The following is a 21,675-nucleotide window of genomic DNA, read 5'->3' on the forward strand; positions in this document are numbered from 1 at the left end:
GCGCCTCCCGCCTCTTGTGGGCGGGGTTTTGTTTCCGCCAGGTGCGAGCCTGTGTATGCCTTCGTCGGCCACGGCTGATGAGAGCACTGGCAGGCGGGAGGTCGCTTCATGCCGCGGGTTCCCTCTCCTTGGAGGCACGGATCTGTGCAGGACGCCCATAGGGTCCAGGGGTTCGCCTCCCGGTGTGTGAAGGTATTAACTTATCCAGGCATTTCTCATCCTCCGACCACCACAGCTCTTGGAAGACGTCTTCAGGCAGCTCTGCTAATGCACGGCTAGGTTCCCCTGCTGGCGTGGCTGTTTGGTCTCATGCCTTTTCACTGCAGCCGCAGTTTGATGTGCGCTCCAGGGGCGCGATCAGTTCTTGCGCGGACAAGCGTGGGTTCGGATTCCACTTCTGAAGTTCCGTTCCAGCGTCCTGGGGGCCCGTGTTTCCTCCGGTGGGGAGATGTGCTGTGTAATCGGAACTTGGCACACCCTGAGCCGTCAGGTTGGCCGAGTGTTCTAGGGCACCGGACTCAAGTGAGTTTGTTCTTCTGTGGTGCTGAGCCTTCTGGTCACCTCTTGGTGGCGTGGGTCCTGGTCCCTCTTCTGTCGCCGTCGGCAGGGTCTCCCTTTTCCTGCGCTGTCCCTACTGGAGGCCCTTGCGCGGCGGGTTGCCCTGCCCCGTCCTCGCCTCGCCTCCCTCTCGATGGCCCCGCTCCGTCGGAGGTGGTGGTGGAGGGGTGGATTGGGTGTTTCGCGCCTGTCTATGTTGTCTTGCATTTCCCTCCTCCGGCGGTGGTTGTTGTTCCCGGGATTTCTCTGTGTGCGTTCTCTGCGCATGTCTCCGGACTCCCTTCCTCTGCTTGCGTCCGTTGTGATGGGCGTTGTAGGGGTAGGGTACATCGCCTTTCCCACTCTGGAGGCCGCGATGCTGGCTCAGTCGTCTGGTCTGGCTGCGTCCATGTCGACGGTGGGGACCAGGGGTGCTTTGCTCTGGTGGATTCAGAGTTTTCTGCGGGTGGCCTATTTTGGCTGTCTCCTGTCCTTTCGTTTGGGGCCCGCTCCCCTGGGCTCGGCCTACCTTGGGTCTCCTCGTCTGCCTGTGGGTGAGGGCGTCCCGCCCTTGCAAGGGTGGGGTCCTACGGCCATACCACCCTGATTGCAGGGTGTCTGTCTTCACGAGTTGCGTTCATGTTTGGCTTCCGGGCCCGAGCTTCGGCTATTCCAGGTCTCGTCCTGGTGCTGCCGCTCCCTTTTCGTCACTAGATCCTGGCTTTCAGCCGTCTCCCTCCGGGGGGTTCCCTGTGGGGGGGTGTCTCCCCCGTTTCGTCCTGGCTTGGGACGTGTCTGTCTCGGGTCTTGGGCTTTTCGGAACTGCGGCCATACCACCCTGTAAGCTCCTGATCTCGTCTGATCTCAGAAGTTAAGCAGGGTCGGGCCTGGTTAGTACCTGGATGGGAGAGCGCCTGGGAATGCCAGGTGCTGTAGGAATGCTGGCCGGTGTGCAGGTCTTGCTGGTCATGCGGGCCTTCCTCGGGATCCCGCCTTCTCGGGGGGTTCGGACATCTGCTCCTTCCTTTGTCTGCTCTGGAAGGTTTCTGGGATGTTTTCGGCCAATGTATCCCGCCATTCCGCGCTTTTGTGTTCGGTTTGGCTCTCGGCAGCTTTGCTGCTTTTTCTGGCCTCCTTCCTTCCGTGTCCCAGGGGTTGTTCTGAGTGGCCGGATGGGTTTTTCCGGTTCTGCGATTGGTGGTTTCCACTCTCAGTTACGGGTGCTTCCGTTGGGCTTGCCTTCTGGCCCATGGGTGTGGGCTGTGCACTCCCCTCCCTCAGCTCCCTTCTCAAGGTACGGTGGTCCCTTCTGTGCCCGTCTCGGGCCTGTCCTCCTTCGGGGGTCGTGTGCCTGGGCCCGGTCCACCCCTCTGCTTCGTTCGGTGTGGGGTTGGCTGGTTGGGGTGACCTGCGGCCGTCCTTCCCAGTTAGCACCTGATCTCGTCTGCTCTCTGAAGTTTTGCAGGGTCGGGCCTGGTTACTGCCTACATGGGGTCTCGCCTCCCCGGGGGTCTTGCCTCCTTGGTTTCCCCGTCCTGGAGGGGAGGGGCGGCCTTGGGCGCTGGGTCGATTCCGGGATTCGCCTGCCGGCACACTGCTCCTCGATCTGTCGGGAGTTGTGGCAGTCCGCCTGGCCTGCCGTCAATTTTGTTCCTTCTCTACGGGGTCGCCATGTCTTGGTCTGGACAGTCAACCGGGTTGTGAGGAGCTATGGCAACCATCTGGGGGGGTGCAGGGTTCGCTCCCTTTGGTTTTTGACTCAGGAGTTGCTGTCTCGGGCGGTGTCGTCGGTCCTGTCTCTTCAGGCTGTCTACCTCCGGGGTCCGACGATGTGGAGGCGGATCGACTGACTCGGTTTCGTTGCCTTGTCTCTCCCTGCCCCGGTGGTTTTTCGGCGCCTGGTGTCTCTCTTCGGTCTGCCTCTGGGGGATCTGTTGGCGGACGGGGACTCGGCCCTCCGACCCGAGTTCGGCTCTCTCCCCCCGGTTCCGGGGGTGTGGCGTGTGGATGCTCTGTCATTCGCCTGGCCATCCGGTCTGCTGTGCGCATTTCCCCCGTTCCCCCTGATTCCCCGGGTCCTCTGCTGGATTCGCTTGGACGGTGCCAGGGTGCTTCTGGTGGTTCCCGGCTGGGTCCGCCCCCCCGGGTTCCCTCTCCTTGACGGGCTGGCGGTTCAGGCTTCCGGGCCGCTCCCGGTTCTGCCATTTCAGTGGTTGGGCCTCCCGCTCCCGGTGTCGGTGTTACGCCGGCTCCATCTGCAGGCCTGGCTCTTGAGCGGTGATGCTGCTTGCTCGGGGTTGTTCTTCTGGGTTTGTGGATTTGCTGCAAGGCTCCTGCAGGTCTTCCACCTTATCTTCCTATGCCCGGCACTGGGCTTCTTTCTCGCGTTGGTGCGGTCTGCTGGGTGCTGACCCCGCCTCCGTGGATCCCTTGCGGGTCATGGATTTCCTGGCTGAGGGGTTTTCCTTGGGCTTTGCCCCTTCTTCCCTGAGGGCCCAGTGGGCGGCCTTGCGGGCCTTCCGCAGTCCGGATTGCGACGGGCTGGATTCCCTGGTGGCTCGTTCGCTCCGGAGTTGTTTTCTCCGTCGCCCTCGGAGGCTCTGTCTGTCTCCCCCTTGGGATCTCCCTCTCGTTCTACGAGCTCTTCAGGGTCCTCCCTTTTGAACCCCTGGCCTCGGTGGCTTTGCGGTTCCTCACCTTTAAGGTGGTTTTCCTGGTGGCAGTGGTGTCTGCTGGGAGAATGGGCGAGCTGGGGTCGTTCCTCCGCTCCCCTCCCTTCTTGCGGGTTTTGCCGGACAGGTTGCTTCTCCGTCATGACCCCCGTTTCCTTCCCAAGGTTCCTTCCCTGGTGAACCGGGCTCGGGAGGTGTCTTTGCCTTCTTTCCCTCCCGACACGTATCCTTCCTTGTCCTTGCTGGATGTCCGGCGTGCAGTTTTAGTTTATCTTGAGTGCACGTCTTCCCTTTACCGGTGTGATAGCCTGTTCGTGACTTTCGGTCCAGTTCAATCGGGCCACAAGCCATCTCTTTCCGCCTTGAGTCGCTGGCTTAAGCAGGCTATCATCCTCTCCTATGCTTCACTGGGTTCGGTGGTGCCGGCGGGGGTCCAGGGTCGGTCCACGAGGAGTGTCTCTGTGTCCTGGGCCTCCTTCAAGGGTGTCTCCACTGAGGAGATTTGTCGGGCGGCGACGTGGTCGTCCCCCCACATGTTCATGGAACACTATTGCGTTGTCTTGGGTGGTTCTGTCCCTGGGGACTTCGCTGGGGCCGTTCTGAGTGCGGGAGCTGTGGCTCCTTGATGGCCTTTTTCTTTATGTCTTGATTCAGGTTTGCTGTAATTCCTGTTTTCTTTGCATTGTACGGAATTAACCTTGTGTTGGTTTATCTGCATCACCGTATGGTGTTGTTCTTATGGTGGTCAATGAAGCCTTTTTGGCCTGGGTATTTGCTCACTATGTAAGTCATGTGGCGAGTAAGCATGAGCGGGAAATCCGTTACGCTCGCGGATTTTGCGGATTTTTGGGAAATCCGCAATCCGCGAATTTTGCGGATTTCCCGCAAAATCCACAAAAAAAATCCGCGAGCGTAACGGGTTCAAAAGTTGAACCCCCACTCATGCAACTATTTTACAATGGCGCCAGCAAGCTGCCAGCGACGTTGTAAAATAGTTACAAAGTTAGCTTGCACAGGAACCACTAGATAAAACGAAGCAGGTGCTGCTTTATTTTATCTAAGTGCTTCCTGTGGAAGCTAACTTTGTAACTATTTTACAACGGCGCTGGCAGCTTGCTGGCGCCATTGTAAAATAGTTACAGGCACAGCCTTACACAGGTCACTCAAGGGACCCCTGCGCCCTTCAGGGCGATTGCATAGTAACACACACATGGTCACTCGAACTAGTTGATGCTCAAATTCAGTGACTCATTCATTAGCCCAAAAACAATCATGAGCGTCTTCGAGGCTGGACAGGTGTGCCTCTTCCCAAATCTACCGTGGAAAATCAGCTGTGATGCTAGGTAGAGGGCGGCCTTTGCATGGTCGCTCGAACTAGTTGATGCTCAAAATCAGTGACTTATTCATTAGCCCAAAAACAATCATGAGCGTCTTCGAGGCGGGACAGGTGTGCCTCTTCCCAAATCTACTGTGGAAAATCAGCTGTGATGCTGGGTAGAGGCCTTTGCATCCTTGACTTTCATGAGCGCAATCCCCGTGCTGTTCCTGTGACCAGGAGCTTCTTTCTCTTCATATAATTGTGTTCGCACGGGTTGCTGCAAGTTCGCACGCGTTTTGTACAATTTCGCAATTTGCGAAATTGTACAAAACCCTCGCGAACTTGCAGAAACCCGTGCGAACATAAAATAAAAAATCCGCAAATTCGTGAGAATTCGCGGATTTTGCGGATTGCGAGTTCGCAAATCCGCAAAATTCGCGAACGCGAGATTCGCAAAATTCGCCCATACCTAGTGGCGAGGAAGACTAACGAGGAGGTAATGCCCCGGTTACTTACCGGTAATCTTCATTACTCCGAGTATAGTCTTCCTCGCCACATGAGTTCCCTCCCCCCCTCCCTGTCTGGCTATCGGCTTCATTGTTTGCTTGATAGTTCAGGCTGTTGGTTGGGCCGGCCCGCCTCTTATAGAGGTCAGGTGTGACTGGTCAGCCATGTTGGGAGGGGGTGGGAGGCTTTTTTTACATTGGAGGGTTCTGTCGTGGAGCTGAAGCTCACTATGTAAGTCATGTGGCGAGGAAGACTATACTCGGAGTAATGAAGATTACCGGTAAGTAACCGGGGCATCACTGTCAATTGTAGCAAAAAAGTGGAATACAAAAAGAAGTCGTTTTAATCTTATTTTCTGACTAATACAAGTGCGATGGCCACAATTTGTTTGGTTCTTGCAACAAGGTAACTTCAGGGAGTCGACAGTTGCTGCTACACGTGCATACCTTTGCTCTGCTCCCTATGCAGCCAGCCCTTTACAACAACATAACTGTGCTCTTTTGATGCCATATCTGAAATTAGCTTTTGCATCCCGTGATGGCCACTTCTCCTGCCTGTGTGTAAAGTATCACATGACTCTGCTGCTTGATTGTTAAAGCCCCGGCAGCCTATTAAAGAAGGAGGAGGAAATCCTGATTGACACTTTCATCACTTCTTGGGTGAACTACAGTAATGCACTTAATTTCTGTCTTCCCCTATCTTTCGGTGAACAGTTTTCCAGTGGGCCAGAAAGCAGTAAGCAGGCAGCTTATCTTTTGCCAGCATTGCTCTTATGCCTTCTTGGTTTCTTACATTCTGTAGCTCTCGGTGTGAAGCAGAATTACACGCGAGATCCTGACGTTGACCTGGACGCCTCGAAGTAGCTTTGATCTATTTTATCTTTCTAGGGTTGATTATCTCAGTGTATTGCTTCAAGATGGCTTTGCTCTATGAATAATCTTTTTTTTTTGCTTGACTTCATGCAGTTTCAAAACAACCGTCATGCGAGCCTTATATATTATGTGGCAGAATCACACGGCTGATCAGCATCCTGCGCTTGGGCTAATGGACTCCATCGCATCACTTAAACCTGAAATAACGCGTCTTTTGTTTGACCTTGAGCTCAGGGACTGTAATTGTGGGCGTTTCCATCCAATAGTGGGAGTGCACACTTTCGTTTTGGCAGGCTAGCGCTCAGGATTCCTTTCACGAACATCCTCTGTCTGAAAATAAATTACGAAAATTGGATCTTTTAGGGTAGTGCGGGGAATGAGATTTTGATATCAATTTATGAGTATGATAAATTTAATAAAGAATCCCATGCATCTGTTTTGGACCGCTCGTATCTGTCATTGAGGAAAGGACCACCCCCGCCTTGGTTAGACAAACCCCATTAACTGACGCCACTCGGAAGAACCACTTACAACTGATAGAGTTTTTAAGAGTTTATATAAAGATTAATTTGGATGCGATACAATCCACTCAGGATAAAATCTCAAAGTATACAAAATACAAAATCAGTTTCAATATCAGCCTCTTAAGCTTCGGTGTGAAGTGGTTCCTTCTGCGTCATCTGCAGTAAGATAAAAACAATCATCAAGTTAATCTGTCCCTACTCTATGCTATGTGTCAACCCTACTTCGCCAGTTTCTTCCCTAAAAAGGTGTCAGCAGTTTGACTTCCAAAGAAGTTCAAACTCTCTTTAGCCTCTAAAGGAAATCTTCAGTTTCAGGAGCAGTACCCTCTCTGCCTACCCATCCGTTCTCTATGAGGGTCCTCGGCCTACTGCTCCCTTGCGCTCTGATGTCTTAGCGCATCTGCTCAAGGCATCTACCCTTGTCTTTGCTCTCGCCTTAGCCTAATGCTAATTGCTCTGCTCTTCCCTGATTGCTCTCTCCTCCCCGGGGTGCTGTCCCTAAAATACACAATCACCGTGTGGGTGGAACGCCCCTTGACGCCCACCACGGACTTCCCCCGATGATGTCAACTTCCTGCTTCTTCCATTGGTCCATTCCTTGCGTCGTTCGTTAAGTTGACCCTTCTCCTTTCGATGTCATCTTCATCATCTCATCGTCGACTTTTATTGACTCTTTCAGATCAAGTGTCATAGAAACTTAGACAAGGTCTTAACTTATCTGTACACTTCTTAACCTTCTAGATCATGTGAATGGTCTTGTCAAAACATAGTCCACCTCAACAAAATGTCTCTCCTCACGTTCGATCAACAAGTTCCGTCCGGCATTGTCACCTTAAATCTAACAAGTGCTAGACTTCTCGGCTCTCACGTCCACATCAAGCTATTTACGACTTTTACAAGCCCTCTAAATTACATTCATGTGACTATGCTCCTTCGAACTCTTGGTCAGTCAGGTTACAAACACAAATGACCTAAACTCCTCCAACATTCCTACAGAAACCCTCTACACAGTATAACCTTTGGCATACATTTATATATTCGTATTTTAGCAAAGCCCTAGTTATACTTAGATACATTCTACATCAAATATATGTAATATATAGAATATAACTACATAAAATATAACTTATGCATTCTCCTTGGTTACATTATCATGTACGTTCCCTACATTTCTCCACGTTACATTTCTCTACGTTTATGCTTTTCCACATTACATTTCTCGCCGCTTCTCCCTTTAAAGTTGTACACGTACACGAATTCTACTGTGCACGTTCTACATTTCATAAGCATTTCTACATTACCCATCATATATACAGGCCTTCTAAATCTAATGCATTTTAACATGTGAATACATTTATGTTTCCTATAACATGTTATCACATTCGTTGGCTTTTATGTCATAATTGTCAACTTTACATTACGATATACGTTTCATTCCTACGTTTATAACATATACGTCTAATTATGGTTACGATATACTTTGCATTCAAATTGCGCTCTCTCAGTTCCCCCCTTTGATGACTTTTAGGAGTCATCACTAAAAGCAATTTGAATACATCTTTTATACCGAACTAGTTTCATCAGTTCCTCTTTTTATCGATTCAAGTGTTCTCAGACTTTTATACTGTTGATCTTGTAGGACAGCTAGTCTTCTTTCTTGGTCTCTCATCGATCTTTGTAACTGATTCGACTTATACCACTTATACAGTTTTACTAATCCTAATAATGTAATTATGCAAATTAATACTATTAATACAGGCTTTAAAATATACCAAACTATACTTTTGCCTAGATTAGCAAACCAACTTCCAACCTTTCCCACTCCATTTCCTACTTTTTCCCAAACATTTATTTTTGATAAATCTTCAATTTCTTGATGAATCTGTGTAATGTTCTGTATGACTTTCTCAAGTGGTTTTGAATTATCAGGAATATAAGTACAACATTCCTGAACTTTCAAAGCTTTACAAACTCCGCCTTCTTTTGCTAATATCACATCTAAAGCAAGTCGATTCTGAAGAACCATTGCTCTAATCGACTGCATCTCACCTTCTACTAACATTAATGATCTCGCAGTACTAACAGACAATCTATCCACGACTGTCGCTAACCTTCTAATCTTAACATCGTTAAGAATCAAACCTAACAATGGAAACATCGCTCCAAATACATCTCCTACTACTTCTGCATCTCCTACTTCCCTTTTCGTCCTCCTCGAAGCCTTTCCTTCTATAATCCCTAAATCCTTTGCATGATATATTTTGGGGAAGACAATTGCCAAGTAACACGAACCATACCAATTGTCAGGTAGTTTTACATAGGCATTTCTCCCACATACAAAATACACATTCGGAATAGCTTGCATTCCCTTCATAAAATCTTTCGTGTAATACTCTAGTTTAAAAGAGTGCTCGCAACTAACCTCACCTACAAATTCACTCTCGTAATACGTTTTGCTTCGAGCTAAACATAACTTTCCTTTCTGCGTTCTATCCAATGCTATTGGACCATTGCTACCTTTCTTTTTATGTGCCTTCTCTTCTTCTGTCCAGTCTATTTTCCATTGTCCTGACAATTTTAGAATCTTCTGCCGTCTGCATCGATCATCAACTTGTGCTATAAATCTTTTCTCTACTTCTGATACTTTGCAAGTCAGATTATTTCTACGTGCATATGATGTATCTAATGTGTCCCAAGGAAGAAAGAATTTGGCTAATCTATCCTCCTTTTTGTAGTAGTCCCACTTATTCATTTGTTTATAATTCGGAACTTCAGTCAGTACCGAATCATAATTTGAAAAGTAGTACTCAAATCCTTCTCTACCATAAAATATACTAAGCAGTAAACTACATGTTATCCCATAAGTCAATGGGAGATGGTGATATCTAATGCCTTCGTCTACAGAAGCCGGCAATTGCATACAAACGTAGCAATCTTTGGCCTCCATGGCATCGATATATTCGTACAATAATTTGGCATATGCATTTGACCTAAAATTTCCCTGTGACTCGTCTATATGTAATCTACGAGCTTCATCTGCAAGTAACGCCTTTTCACGTATAACATTGCCCTCCTCCTTCTTTCCCACAAGAGCAGGTTTCAAGGTCGTTACAATTTTCACATTCACTATTTCCTTATCATGCTCATATCCTGTCAGGTAAGATATCGTTACTACTAAAATTATAAGGAATATCACTATTGCTATAAGTGTACCTACTATACATCTTGCTTTTCTGTTTGGGTTGCCGTTCTCCATGTCATCCAACAGCGTACCTCGTTTCTTTAGCAAAAGGTTTCCTGTTGCAGTCTTTAGTTGCTTATGTACTTTCTCAGTCTTTAAAGTGCTTTCTATCAACAGGTATCCTTTTCACAACAATGTCTTTTCTCTTCTTAGCAGCAGACAACCCTAGCCCTTCTCCGTCCTCTAAATGTAATCCCTAATTTTATTCTTCTTTCCACTCGGTGCTAGGTTATCTTCTTCTTTATAACATACGTACAAAAGTCTTTTATGCATCAACAATTATTCTCGGACCTGCAGCTTTCACAACAATTATTAATAGTTCAAAGCGAATAACCTTTTCTTCTTCTTCTGTCATTTGTTGACCAGCTGTTGGAAACTGTAATTTTTTTAGCACTAGATCTTGAATTTTACTCAAACGTGGGGGTATGGGAAGTGTGAAAGTCAGTAACCCCTCAGTCTCGAGTCCAGGTGCCAACATCCATATCTCCACTGCCACAAATGGATCGAGATCGATTACTTTCACGCTCTTCACTCTCCCAGATTTCTGTCCCCAATACATCTGCTAGATAAGTCCACTCTGGGGTGGCGTACCTTCTGCAGGGCACACGTACCCTTCTTGATCTTCGTGGACTCTCAGTTCCTGAATCTGTCGTCTCTTCCTCCTGATCCGATTCTTCAGCGATAGGAGCAAGAGTTCTTTCGTTCTTTCCTTCCGAACTTGGCCTTTTCCTTCTCTCTGGCCAAATGACTTCGTTGCTTTCTGTCTTTCCGCTCCTTGTTCCAGGACCCGTCTCTTGGTCACTCTCAGTTTGCTCGATATCTGTGTCGGACTCCCAATTACTTTCTTCTCCTGAGGCGACTTCAGTCCCACTCGTGTCCTGACCTTCGTCGTCCTGTTCCAACACAGTTTCAGCTTCTTCGATCACCTCCACAGCTTGGCTTTTCCCCTCTATGGCTTCTCCGCTTCCCGCCGGATTCTCATCCGAGAGAGGAGCTGTGTCTTCTGGAGGTGTTGGCACTCTTCGGGTGTGCGAGGCATGTATCCAGTTCGGCAGACCCCCACACTTCACTGTGGTATTCGTTACAAGTATGACTTGAAACGGTCCTCGCCAACGCACGTCTAAGCAGTTCTTCCTGACATGCTTCTTCACCAGGACCCAGTCTCCTGGACTCAGGTCATGGCACAAGTCTTGTACTGACGGAACCTCTGCAGCCTGGACCTGGAGGGACACAGAATTAACGGCATCAGATAGTCCCTTGCAGTAGTCCAAGATCAAATCGTCTGTGATGTTCACTAGCGCTGCAGTCGGAACCGATGGCAATCTCATGGCTCTCCCCATTAGCACTTCATGTGGAGAGAGGCCTGTTCTTCTATCAGGTGTGCTACGTATGCTCATAAGAACTACTGGAAGTGCGTCTGGCCAACTCAGGGATGTCGATGAACAAACTTTAGCCAGTCTGGACTTGATAGTACTGTTAATTTGCTCTACGATCCCTGAAGCTTCTGGTCGATAGCTGCAGTGTAACTTCTGATCAATATTCAAAGCTGAACACAGCATCTTCACCACTTCGCTATTAAAATGAGTTCCTCTGTCCGATTCCAAAGAGGATGGCACCCCAAACCTCGGTATCAACTCTCTAAGCAACAATTTTGCTACTGTAAGTGTATCGCACCTACGTGTAGGGTAAGCCTCAACCCATCTAGAAAATATGCAGACAATCACTAAAACGTATCTGAGTCTGTTGCATGGAGGCATTTCTATGAAGTCAATCTGCATCCTATTGAAAGGCCCCCCAGACCTTCCTATATGACTCAAGGTAACTGGTGTTCTCTTTCCCACATTTAGTTGCTGACAGATCGTACATCGCTGACACACTGCTTCTGCCGCTATTCTAAACTTAGGATTGAACCACGTTTGTCTGAATACTCTCACCATAGCATCTCTTCCTATGTGTGCTGATCCATGCAATTTCCTTGCCATTGGACTAATGAGTTCATTTGGTAAAACTGCCCTTCCGTCGGCAGAAACCCAAAAGTTCATCTCACTTTTCCCGCAACCTGCTGTTTCCCAGCTCTTTTTCTCCTCATCTGGTGCATTTTCCTGTACTGCTCTCAACTCATCCCATGTATCTACAGTATCCAATAACATAGTCAATTCAGTTCTTTCCTGGATTCCCCCCACTTTCACGTCAGTGTGAGAATATCCCTGCTCTGCGCAGTAACGCGCTACTTCATCTGCGTATCTGTTTCCTAGCGATACAAAATCAACATTTTTTGTATGTGCTACACATTTGACCACAGCTATGGCCATAGGTTTTTGCAAAGCTTCTAACAGAAGTTTCACGAATTCTCCATTCCTAATCGGAGAACCCGAGGAGGTCATATAACCTCTCTGAGACCACAACTGCCCGTAATCATGAACTACGCCGAAACCATACTGGCTATCGGTGTATATAGTGACTCGAAGTCTGTCGCCTGCTAGGCAAGCACGAGTCAAAGCCACAATTTCAGCTACCTGTGCGGAGTGGACTCCTTCCAGGCAAGCGGCTTCTATAACTCTGGTAATCGTGCATACTGCATAAGCTGCTCTTAGCTGACCGACATCGTTTCTTACGCATGAACCATCAACGAAGAGAATTTCATCAGGGTCAGTCAATGGCTCATCTACGATATCGGGTCTCGGTTTGGTACATAGTTCAGTCACATCGAGGCAGTCATGTTCTGTACAAATTTCATCGTCCACTTCGTTCGGAAGTGGCATCAAAGTTGCAGGATTCAAGACAGAGCATCTCTTTAGGGTCACATTCTCGGCAGCCAGTATGACCTGCTCGTAGCGTGTGAGCCTGCTATTCGTCAGATGCTGAGTCTTAGTCCTGGTCATTAACAGTTCTACAGAATGTGGTACATACACTTCTAACTGATGACCCATAACTACACTCTCAGATCGTTCAATGCTGACACCCGTTGCAGCTACGGATTTGAGACATCCGGGCAACGCTGCGGCTACTGGATCTAATGTAGCCGAAAAGTACGCCACTGGCCTGCGCGCATCTCCGTGGACCTGTGCTAATACCGCTAAAGCGCATCCCTCTCTCTCGCAGCAGTAAAGCAAAAAAGGTTTTGTGTAATCAGGCATCCCTAAAGCCGGGGCACGACATAAGTCCTCCCTCAGCTGCAAAAATGCCATCAAACAATCCTTGTCCCATGGTACCGGATCACTTACTCCTTTGTGCGTCAGTTGTAATAACGGTTTAGCCTTCAGTGAAAAGTTAGCTATCCACTGTCGACAATAACCGACCATGCCTAGAAACATCCTGACTTCTCTCTGTGTCGTAGGCGCGTTCATTTTCATAATCGCCTCTATTCTGTCTGGAGACACCTTCCGCTTTCCCTTTTCAATCCTGTGGCCCAAGTATTGCACCTCAGTCTTACAATATTGCAATTTACCTGGAGACACCTTGTGTCCGTTCTCGGCCAAGTGATTTAACAAGGTGATGGTGTCTTCTCTGCAAGCTTCCTCAGTCTCTGACGCAACCAGGAGGTCGTCTATGTACTGGACCAGAACTGAATTCTTGGGCAGTACTAGACTCTCAAGATTTCGTTTCAATAACTGGTTAAAGATCGACGGGCTTTCTGTATACCCCTGAGGGATACGACACCATGTTAAGACGCGATCTTCCAGCTTGAAAGCGAAAAGATATTGGCTCTCTTCATCCAACGGTATCGAAAAGAAAGCCTGGCACAAATCTATCACGGTAAACCATTCAGCTTGGAACGGTATCTGAAATAATATCACTGATGGATTCGGTACCACTGGACAACATGAGACAACAATATTATTAATTTTCCGAAGATCCTGTACTATTCTGTATTTTCCACTAGGTTTCTGCAAACCCATGATCGGGGAGTTACATGGACTACCCACGATCTCCTTCAGTATTCCCTGTTTAATCATGGATTCGATCACAGGCTTTATTCCTGCAATCGTCTCTGGTGTCAACTTATATTGTGGTGTTCTTGGATACTCAGCATTGAGTCTTACCAAGATCTTTACTGGTTCCACTCCTTTGATCAAGCCTATTTCTTCCCCAGTAAAATCCCATACCTCAGCTGAGACTTTCTCTCTCAAGTCTTGTGGAAGCTCCTCCACTGTCAAGGTAGGGTAAAGTTCCACACACTCTTTCGAGTTTACGACTTTAAAATCAGCGTCCTCATCATTGGTCTGCACTTCGACTCCTTCTGGTGTGCAATGTATCGTGCAATTTAGTTTGCACAGCAAATCTCTCCCTAGTAAGCACACAGGACTAGAATCGCAGATCACGAACTGATGTTCGTCACTGTAATTCCCTATTCTTACTGACACTGGTTCGGTCAAGGGATTTGTCATCCTTTTGTTCGCGACTCCTACCACCTGTACCGTTTCTCCTGATATTGGCAGACCCGGGACTACCGCAGATCTTAACGTGGATCGGGTGGCCCCTGTATCCACCAAAAAGGTTGTAGGACATCCCGCTATTTCCGCCTCTACGTATGGTCCTCTCTGATCTACTTCCAAGGCGGCTCCTAGAGTACAATCTTCTTCCCTACTCGCCCGCTGCCCTGTAAGAGGATCAACGTAGTAGCATTCCTCTCCTCCTACAAACAATGGCATCTGTCTGTAGGTTTTCCCTCCGTTTGAGATGCGAGGTGGTTGAGGAAACGGGGCTCGAGGAGTCTGAGTCCCCCCTTTGACAAACTTGCCCTTCGGGACGGTGGCTCCCTTAACCACGTTGTGCTGAACCTCTTCCTCCTCCTGTTCTAATTCCCCTGACTCAACATTGTAAGGACACTCGCGTCGCCAGTGTCCCACCTCATTACACTGATGGCATCTCGTCGTCTTTTTCAGTGTCGCGATATCCATTCTCGGTCTTGGTCTTTCTTCCTCATCTCTACTCTGATTATTCTGTTTCTTTGCCGGCGTTCCTGTTCCCTGCTGCCGCTGTTTATCCTTCCCAGCAGCTTGCATTTGCACTAACATTAACTTTTCCTTAAGCTTCTTTGCCTTAGAGTCTATCTCGTCACTACAATACCTTGCGTATCTCAAAATCTCGTCTAAAGGTTTGTTTTGCCAACAGATCAGATGCTGCTGGATCATTAGGCATATTTCTGGTCTCAATCCGAGGACAAACTTTGAAACAAACTGTCCTATATCCTTGGGATCCATCACATCTAACCCGCTGTACTGCTTGAATGCTTTCAGCAATCGCTCGTAAAACTCATGAACTGTCTCCTTCGGCTCCTGAGTAGTTCGATCTATCTTTACCCAGTCTATGTCTTGCACCGGCACTTTCTCTTTTAGCCATGTTATTACCCTTTCGTATTTCTCCATGACCCTTAGTGATGGACCATTCGTCCGAGCGTCTCTCGTTGGCTCACAAGTAGGCCATTCAACGCTAAGCTTGCATGCCGTCCACAAGTCTCCGGGTACTACGATATCGAACAGTGTGTTCAAATCGATCCACAGTACCTTCGAGATCTTCACGAATCTTTCTACCTGCTTGTACCACTCAACAGGGTTATCCCTAAGCTTTGGGAAGGAATTGGTGAATGCCGCCAAATCTCCCCTACTCCAGGGCACATGAACGTAGCTTCCATTCGCGATTTCTCGCAACGGGAAGGCTTCCATTCGCATCAAATCTGCGTCCTGGGACTTCTCAAGCACACTCCGTCTAACGGAGCCCTTCTTGGACCATCTTTCCTCCCATCTATCCAGATCCCTCCATATCCTGATACTCATGATCAATTCCCTTATGTGTACCTTCAGCGCGATCGTTCTACGGTCATCCAAATCCTGGTCCGTGCATGTTAGCCTATGGTTGCTCTGTAAAGCCTTAGTTCGTGACAGGTCTACCATGTACCTGTTTGCCAAATTAGATAAGTTCTCATGAGCTGACCTCGCTCTTCGAGTAATATCTTTGGATAGGAACAGTATCTCATCTGGTGTATACGAGGCTAATCTCTCTAATGACACTGTACCATCTATCAATTCATCCAGATCTGCCTTCAAACTCATTACGTCAAGTCGTTTTGCTTTTATTTCCGCTTTCAGCATCTCAGTTCTGTGTTCTTCTCTCATATCTCTCTCACCTCCACTATGCGCCCTACGCCTGAGCACAGGTGAGTTATGAGGAGCTCTGCTTCCTTCTCTTCGTTCCCACCCCTCGAGATCCCAAGCCTTTCCGTCTTTACGTGGGGTATGGTGGAATAATGCTCCATCCTCCAACCCTACATTCCGTCTTCTAGGCTCGGTTTCTCCAGCTATGAGATAGGATTCACCGTTCTGCTCTAACCCATTATAACTTGGTTGTTGCCTGGTGTCGCTTAATAATATGAAAGGCCCTCGCCGGTCTTCCGTGTTCCCGTGATCTCTTCCGTGATCACCGGATGGATGGCGAGACGTTTCGCGACTCCCTATGTTTTCGTGACTCCGACCGCTATCACCAGATGCATGTCGAGACGCTTCGCGACTCTCCATGTTTCCGTGACTCCAATGTCCCAATTCCTCACCCGGGGCATGGTGTGTGCACCTAAAGGTATTCCGGTACTCCTGTGTCCTACGTTCCCCTTCACTGAAGGTGACGCGAGGCACTTCGCCACACCCTGTACTTCTATCTTCGCGCATTAGCCTATTGCTGTTATCAGTAGGACAAATGTCTCTTCTGCTTTCTTGACTTCCTCTCTCCCACTCGGGGCTGCTTTCACCCGCTCCACAATGAGAGAGAATCTTGTTATCCTGCTCTCTCCACTCGGATCCCGTTTCTAAACTTCTATTCCGCGCTTCTTCGGCAGCGTCCCATTCTCTCAGGTATTCCCTTAATTCCTTATGGGTTTTCGGTTTAGGACCCCTCAAGTCCATTGACCCTCTTCGACCTCGCTGTTCTACTCTGGGACCCGTTGCAGAATCTAATGGGGTACTCCGACTTATTGGCGCTCGTATTTGCCTGTGGGTATTCATTGTGGCATTCCTATTCTCTGCTCCTTCACTGTCCCATCGTGCCTGTTCATCCTGCTGGACCCCTTCCGGGTTGTAGATTGACACAATAGGGCCTATGGTGACCGGGACCTGTAAAGCGTCCGGCATTTGGTACGACCTAATGCTTTGCGTCTCTGGAGCCTTCTGGACCACAAATCTTCCCACTACTCTCTGTTCCGAACTAATTTGGGGTATCTCCTCAGCCTTGGTAGTGTCCCACTCTGTTACTGGGATCGACTTATATTCCCCAAACCTAGTTCCGTCTGTTTGCGGTAATATGGGACTCGCAAGTTCCCCACTGTATGGAGGTGGTCTGTCTGTCAATAGCCTCTCTATCAGATCCTCCTCCGACTCGCTTTCCTCATCTTCCTGTTCTAGAGGTTTCCTTTCTCCCGTCACTTCCAACATCGGGTACAGTTTATCTGCTTCTATCTTCTGCACCCTCCATTTCTTAGCTTCATCGTCCCATTTAGCTTCCTGCACCGCCTTTACCGATCTTCTCACTCTTTCTTGGCGCCTTTTTACGCCCCTTTCGTGTGCCGTTCTAAGCCACACACCAAGAGCTTCAAATTGTGTTGGCCTCGGTAGAGGTCTCATTGAAAGCATCGTCGCCTTCAGTTGATTCAACACTTCTAATTTAAACGTTCCAAATCTTGGAAACGCCAGTTCTTTTTGCCCTTCAGTTAGCCTGTGCCACTCGGAAATCCATAATATCGAGTGTAAGCCTACATTGACTGCCATATGATATGCTGGTGTGCCTTCTGGTGGAGCTTCTTCTCCGGCATATAAATTTCTCCTTTTCTTTTTAAAGATTTTTCCTAAACCCTTAAAACACTTCATTTTGATACAATATTTCTTACTTATTTGGGTCTTGATAACAACCACCAATCCCTGTGCGACTCTCGCTAATCCCTATCTCAGCACAGTTCTATGTTAACCGACCAATCTCAGCGCAGCTTTACGCTGACGTCACTTGTCCCTTCAGCAGCTTCCCTCGTCTCTCAACTCGTTTCACGATCTCACATGCGTTTTCATTCATACATCGAAAAATGACTACTTCCGTCCAAGCGATCACTTTTCTCTGACTGTACGGCCACAGTCTAACTGTAATTGCTACCCCAACTGGCACAGCGTCTTTCCTCTTACGGTCGGACACTTGCCTCAACTGATAGGTTACTTACACACAGTAAACGTACGACCAGCGTCCGTTACTCATTCACTCACACATACGCTCCCCCTATCATCGGTCTGTCGGGAGATCAATGGTACCTCATGACCCCCTTTCAACGGTAGACAATTTACTCTGGGTGTTCGATACACCCGAACCACTTAAGTCCTCTGGACATAAGATTTTATCCGGTTGCGCGCGCTCACAACCTTCCCCCACTCACACTACAGGCATTCAACTCCGCTTGACATCACAACACAGGAACAACATAAAACACCGCAATCTTACAACGCATGACCCTTATACTCACTCTCGACCGATTCTGCTGCTTTTCTCTCGACGCACCATCAGCACCGTCTTCGGCTGCGATTCTTCTTCTGGTCGACGATGACTAGGGACCTTGGGGTAAACTAACCTGGCCTAGGTCGTCTTCCTCAAGAAGATAACCATCCTCTGCTACCAACTGCGGGGAATGAGATTTTGATATCAATTTATGAGTATGATAAATTTAATAAAGAATCCCATTCATCTGTTTTGGACCGCTCGTATCTGTCATTGAGGAAAGGACCACCCCCGCCTTGGTTAGACAAACCCCATTAACTGACGCCACTCGGAAGAACCACTTACAACTGATAGAGTTTTTAAGAGTTTATATAAAGATTAATTTGGATGCGATACAATCCACTCAGGATAAAATCTCAAAGTATACAAAATACAAAATCAGTTTCAATATCAGCCTCTTAAGCTTCGGTGTGAAGTGGTTCCTTCTGCGTCATCTGCAGTAAGATAAAAACAATCATCAAGTTAATCTGTCCCTACTCTATGCTATGTGTCAACCCTACTTCGCCAGTTTCTTCCCTAAAAAGGTGTCAGCAGTTTGACTTCCAAAGAAGTTCAAACTCTCTTTAGCCTCTAAAGGAAATCTTCAGTTTCAGGAGCAGTACCCTCTCTGCCTACCCATCCGTTCTCTATGAGGGTCCTCGGCCTACTGCTCCCTTGCGCTCTGATGTCTTAGCGCATCTGCTCAAGGCATCTACCCTTGTCTTTGCTCTCGCCTTAGCCTAATGCTAATTGCTCTGCTCTTCCCTGATTGCTCTCTCCTCCCCGGGGTGCTGTCCCTAAAATACACAATCACCGTGTGGGTGGAACGCCCCTTGACGCCCACCACGGACTTCCCCCGATGATGTCAACTTCCTGCTTCTTCCATTGGTCCATTCCTTGCGTCGTTCGTTAAGTTGACCCTTCTCCTTTCGATGTCATCTTCATCATCTCATCGTCGACTTTTATTGACTCTTTCAGATCAAGTGTCATAGAAACTTAGACAAGGTCTTAACTTATCTGTACACTTCTTAACCTTCTAGATCATGTGAATGGTCTTGTCAAAACATAGTCCACCTCAACAAAATGTCTCTCCTCACGTTCGATCAACAAGTTCCGTCCGGCATTGTCACCTTAAATCTAACAAGTGCTAGACTTCTCGGCTCTCACGTCCACATCAAGCTATTTACGACTTTTACAAGCCCTCTAAATTACATTCATGTGACTATGCTCCTTCGAACTCTTGGTCAGTCAGGTTACAAACACAAATGACCTAAACTCCTCCAACATTCCTACAGAAACCCTCTACACAGTATAACCTTTGGCATACATTTATATATTCGTATTTTAGCAAAGCCCTAGTTATACTTAGATACATTCTACATCAAATATATGTAATATATAGAATACAACTACATAAAATATAACTTATGCATTCTCCTTGGTTACATTATCATGTACGTTCCCTACATTTCTCCACGTTACATTTCTCTACGTTTATGCTTTTCCACATTACATTTCTCGCCGCTTCTCCCTTTAAAGTTGTACACGTACACGAATTCTACTGTGCACGTTCTACATTTCATAAGCATTTCTACATTACCCATCATATATACAGGCCTTCTAAATCTAATGCATTTTAACATGTGAATACATTTATGTTTCCTATAACATGTTATCACATTCGTTGGCTTTTATGTCATAATTGTCAACTTTACATTACGATATACGTTTCATTCCTACGTTTATAACATATACGTCTAATTATGGTTACGATATACTTTGCATTCAAATTGCGCTCTCTCAGTTGCTACGGTAATATTGCCGGTTTGAGACGGTTTTTAAAAATATTCATTCTTTTTTGGGACAAATAATTGAATATGTCAAAAAGCGAAATGAAATATGCAGCTCGGACTACAACTATAACTACTACGAAAGGATATGGATTATCTGGTGGCAATTCATGACCAAAATCACTCGACTCGGGTCCGAATCACATAGAATACCCGGGATTTTTTTGGACCGCCCTTATTGTATTGATATTATATTGACCATCATATTACATATTTGTAAATTATACGCAGGTTTACGAAATTAATTTTTTGTAAACTCGGTGCTTCTTTGTATTAGCAAAAATCATTGTTCCTACTTTGGGACTAATACCCTTAGAAACATTTGTGGGCTCATTTTTTTATTTATGTAGGCCAATACCTGGGAATAAATCTCTTTCTGAATGCAATCCAGTAATCAAAATAGTAGTAGTTTAGGACTTCACTAGCTTACCTTGAAGGTTGAGGACACTTACAACTCAAAATAGTGTAGTCTCTTTTACAGCTGTCCGGAGCCTGTCTGTCAACTATATAACAAATAGACCTGTTATTGTCACCATTCACCTTTCAAGCTAGGGGCAGTCTAATAACTAATAGTGTTATAATGGAACATTTTAGACTTCAAAGAGGAACCAGACAGTGGTGTCACTATTGCCCTGCCTTTCAATTAAGCCTTAGAACCATTAACAATTAGTATCCAACATTATCCTCTTTTACAAGCGTTTAATTTTAGAAATAAATAATGTAAGATCCTTTTGTATGCTCATGATAATCTGCTTGTGATCGGTAATATAGATACAAGGACACCTTCTCATGAGGGTTAGTTGAAGAGTCTGGGAAAGCATATGGACAATAACTAACTTGGGGCACATTAGATTTTCACCCACTTACCCCTTTATGTTATCTTGTATATTTGAAAAATTGTCTAACAGAGGGACATCAATAGAAAAAAGTATAGGGGCCCTATTTAATTTCACAAAAAAGCTTGGGTCTAAACCAATCAATGTAATTAAAAAGGCCTACAAAGCAAAAACAACATCCATTGACTCTTGTGGGGCTGCCGTGTGGGGTACCGCCAATACACCAGCTTTGCAACTAGTAGAGGATTGATTTTGGAAGCACCTGGTAGGCGCTCCTAAAACCTGTTCCTCCTATAATTGTGATCATGAACTAGATGTTCCTTTCATATCGGACAAGATTTGTTCCGCTCCTCCAAGATTTTTTTATACACACATGCCAGCGAGGCCCCCTGTGTACCATCACAGGGACATCACAACTATCAAATGTTGGTGAAAATATAAAAATATATACGTGAATCATTAATACACATAGTTATAGAGATAGTGAGAATCTGATAAATGTTTTTTACAGTTATTTATATAGTGAGTTTAGTGAGTGATTTACTGTGATGGTTAAATTAATTATGTCGTTATAATTTTTGGACATGTCGGACATGTTGGTGGCCATTGAATGTCTGCTTTAGCTTTCCATTTTTGCAACTAGAGATGGTTGTTATCGAACTACACTAGAAAAGCTTGAATTTGAAGCGTGCAGTAATAAACCGCTAGTGTGTAAAATACTGTAATATATGTGTACATAAGTGTTTTCATTTAATGGAAAAGGCATTATCGCTGCGGTTAACAGCAATGAGTTTAAACATGCTTTGAAAGAAGTAT

General features: G+C 46.7%; 1 pseudogene; it reads left to right on the forward strand.

Annotated features, from left to right (window-relative positions):
• The first annotated feature begins 1,357 nt into the window (after window positions 1–1,357).
• On the forward strand, window positions 1,358–1,476 carry LOC147685296 (5S ribosomal RNA; annotated as a pseudogene).
• The last annotated feature ends 20,199 nt before the right edge of the window (window positions 1,477–21,675 follow it).

The sequence above is a fragment of the Lissotriton vulgaris genome, chromosome 10, assembly GCF_964263255.1.
Source record: "Lissotriton vulgaris chromosome 10, aLisVul1.2, whole genome shotgun sequence".
Classification (NCBI taxonomy): Eukaryota; Metazoa; Chordata; class Amphibia; order Caudata; family Salamandridae; genus Lissotriton; species Lissotriton vulgaris.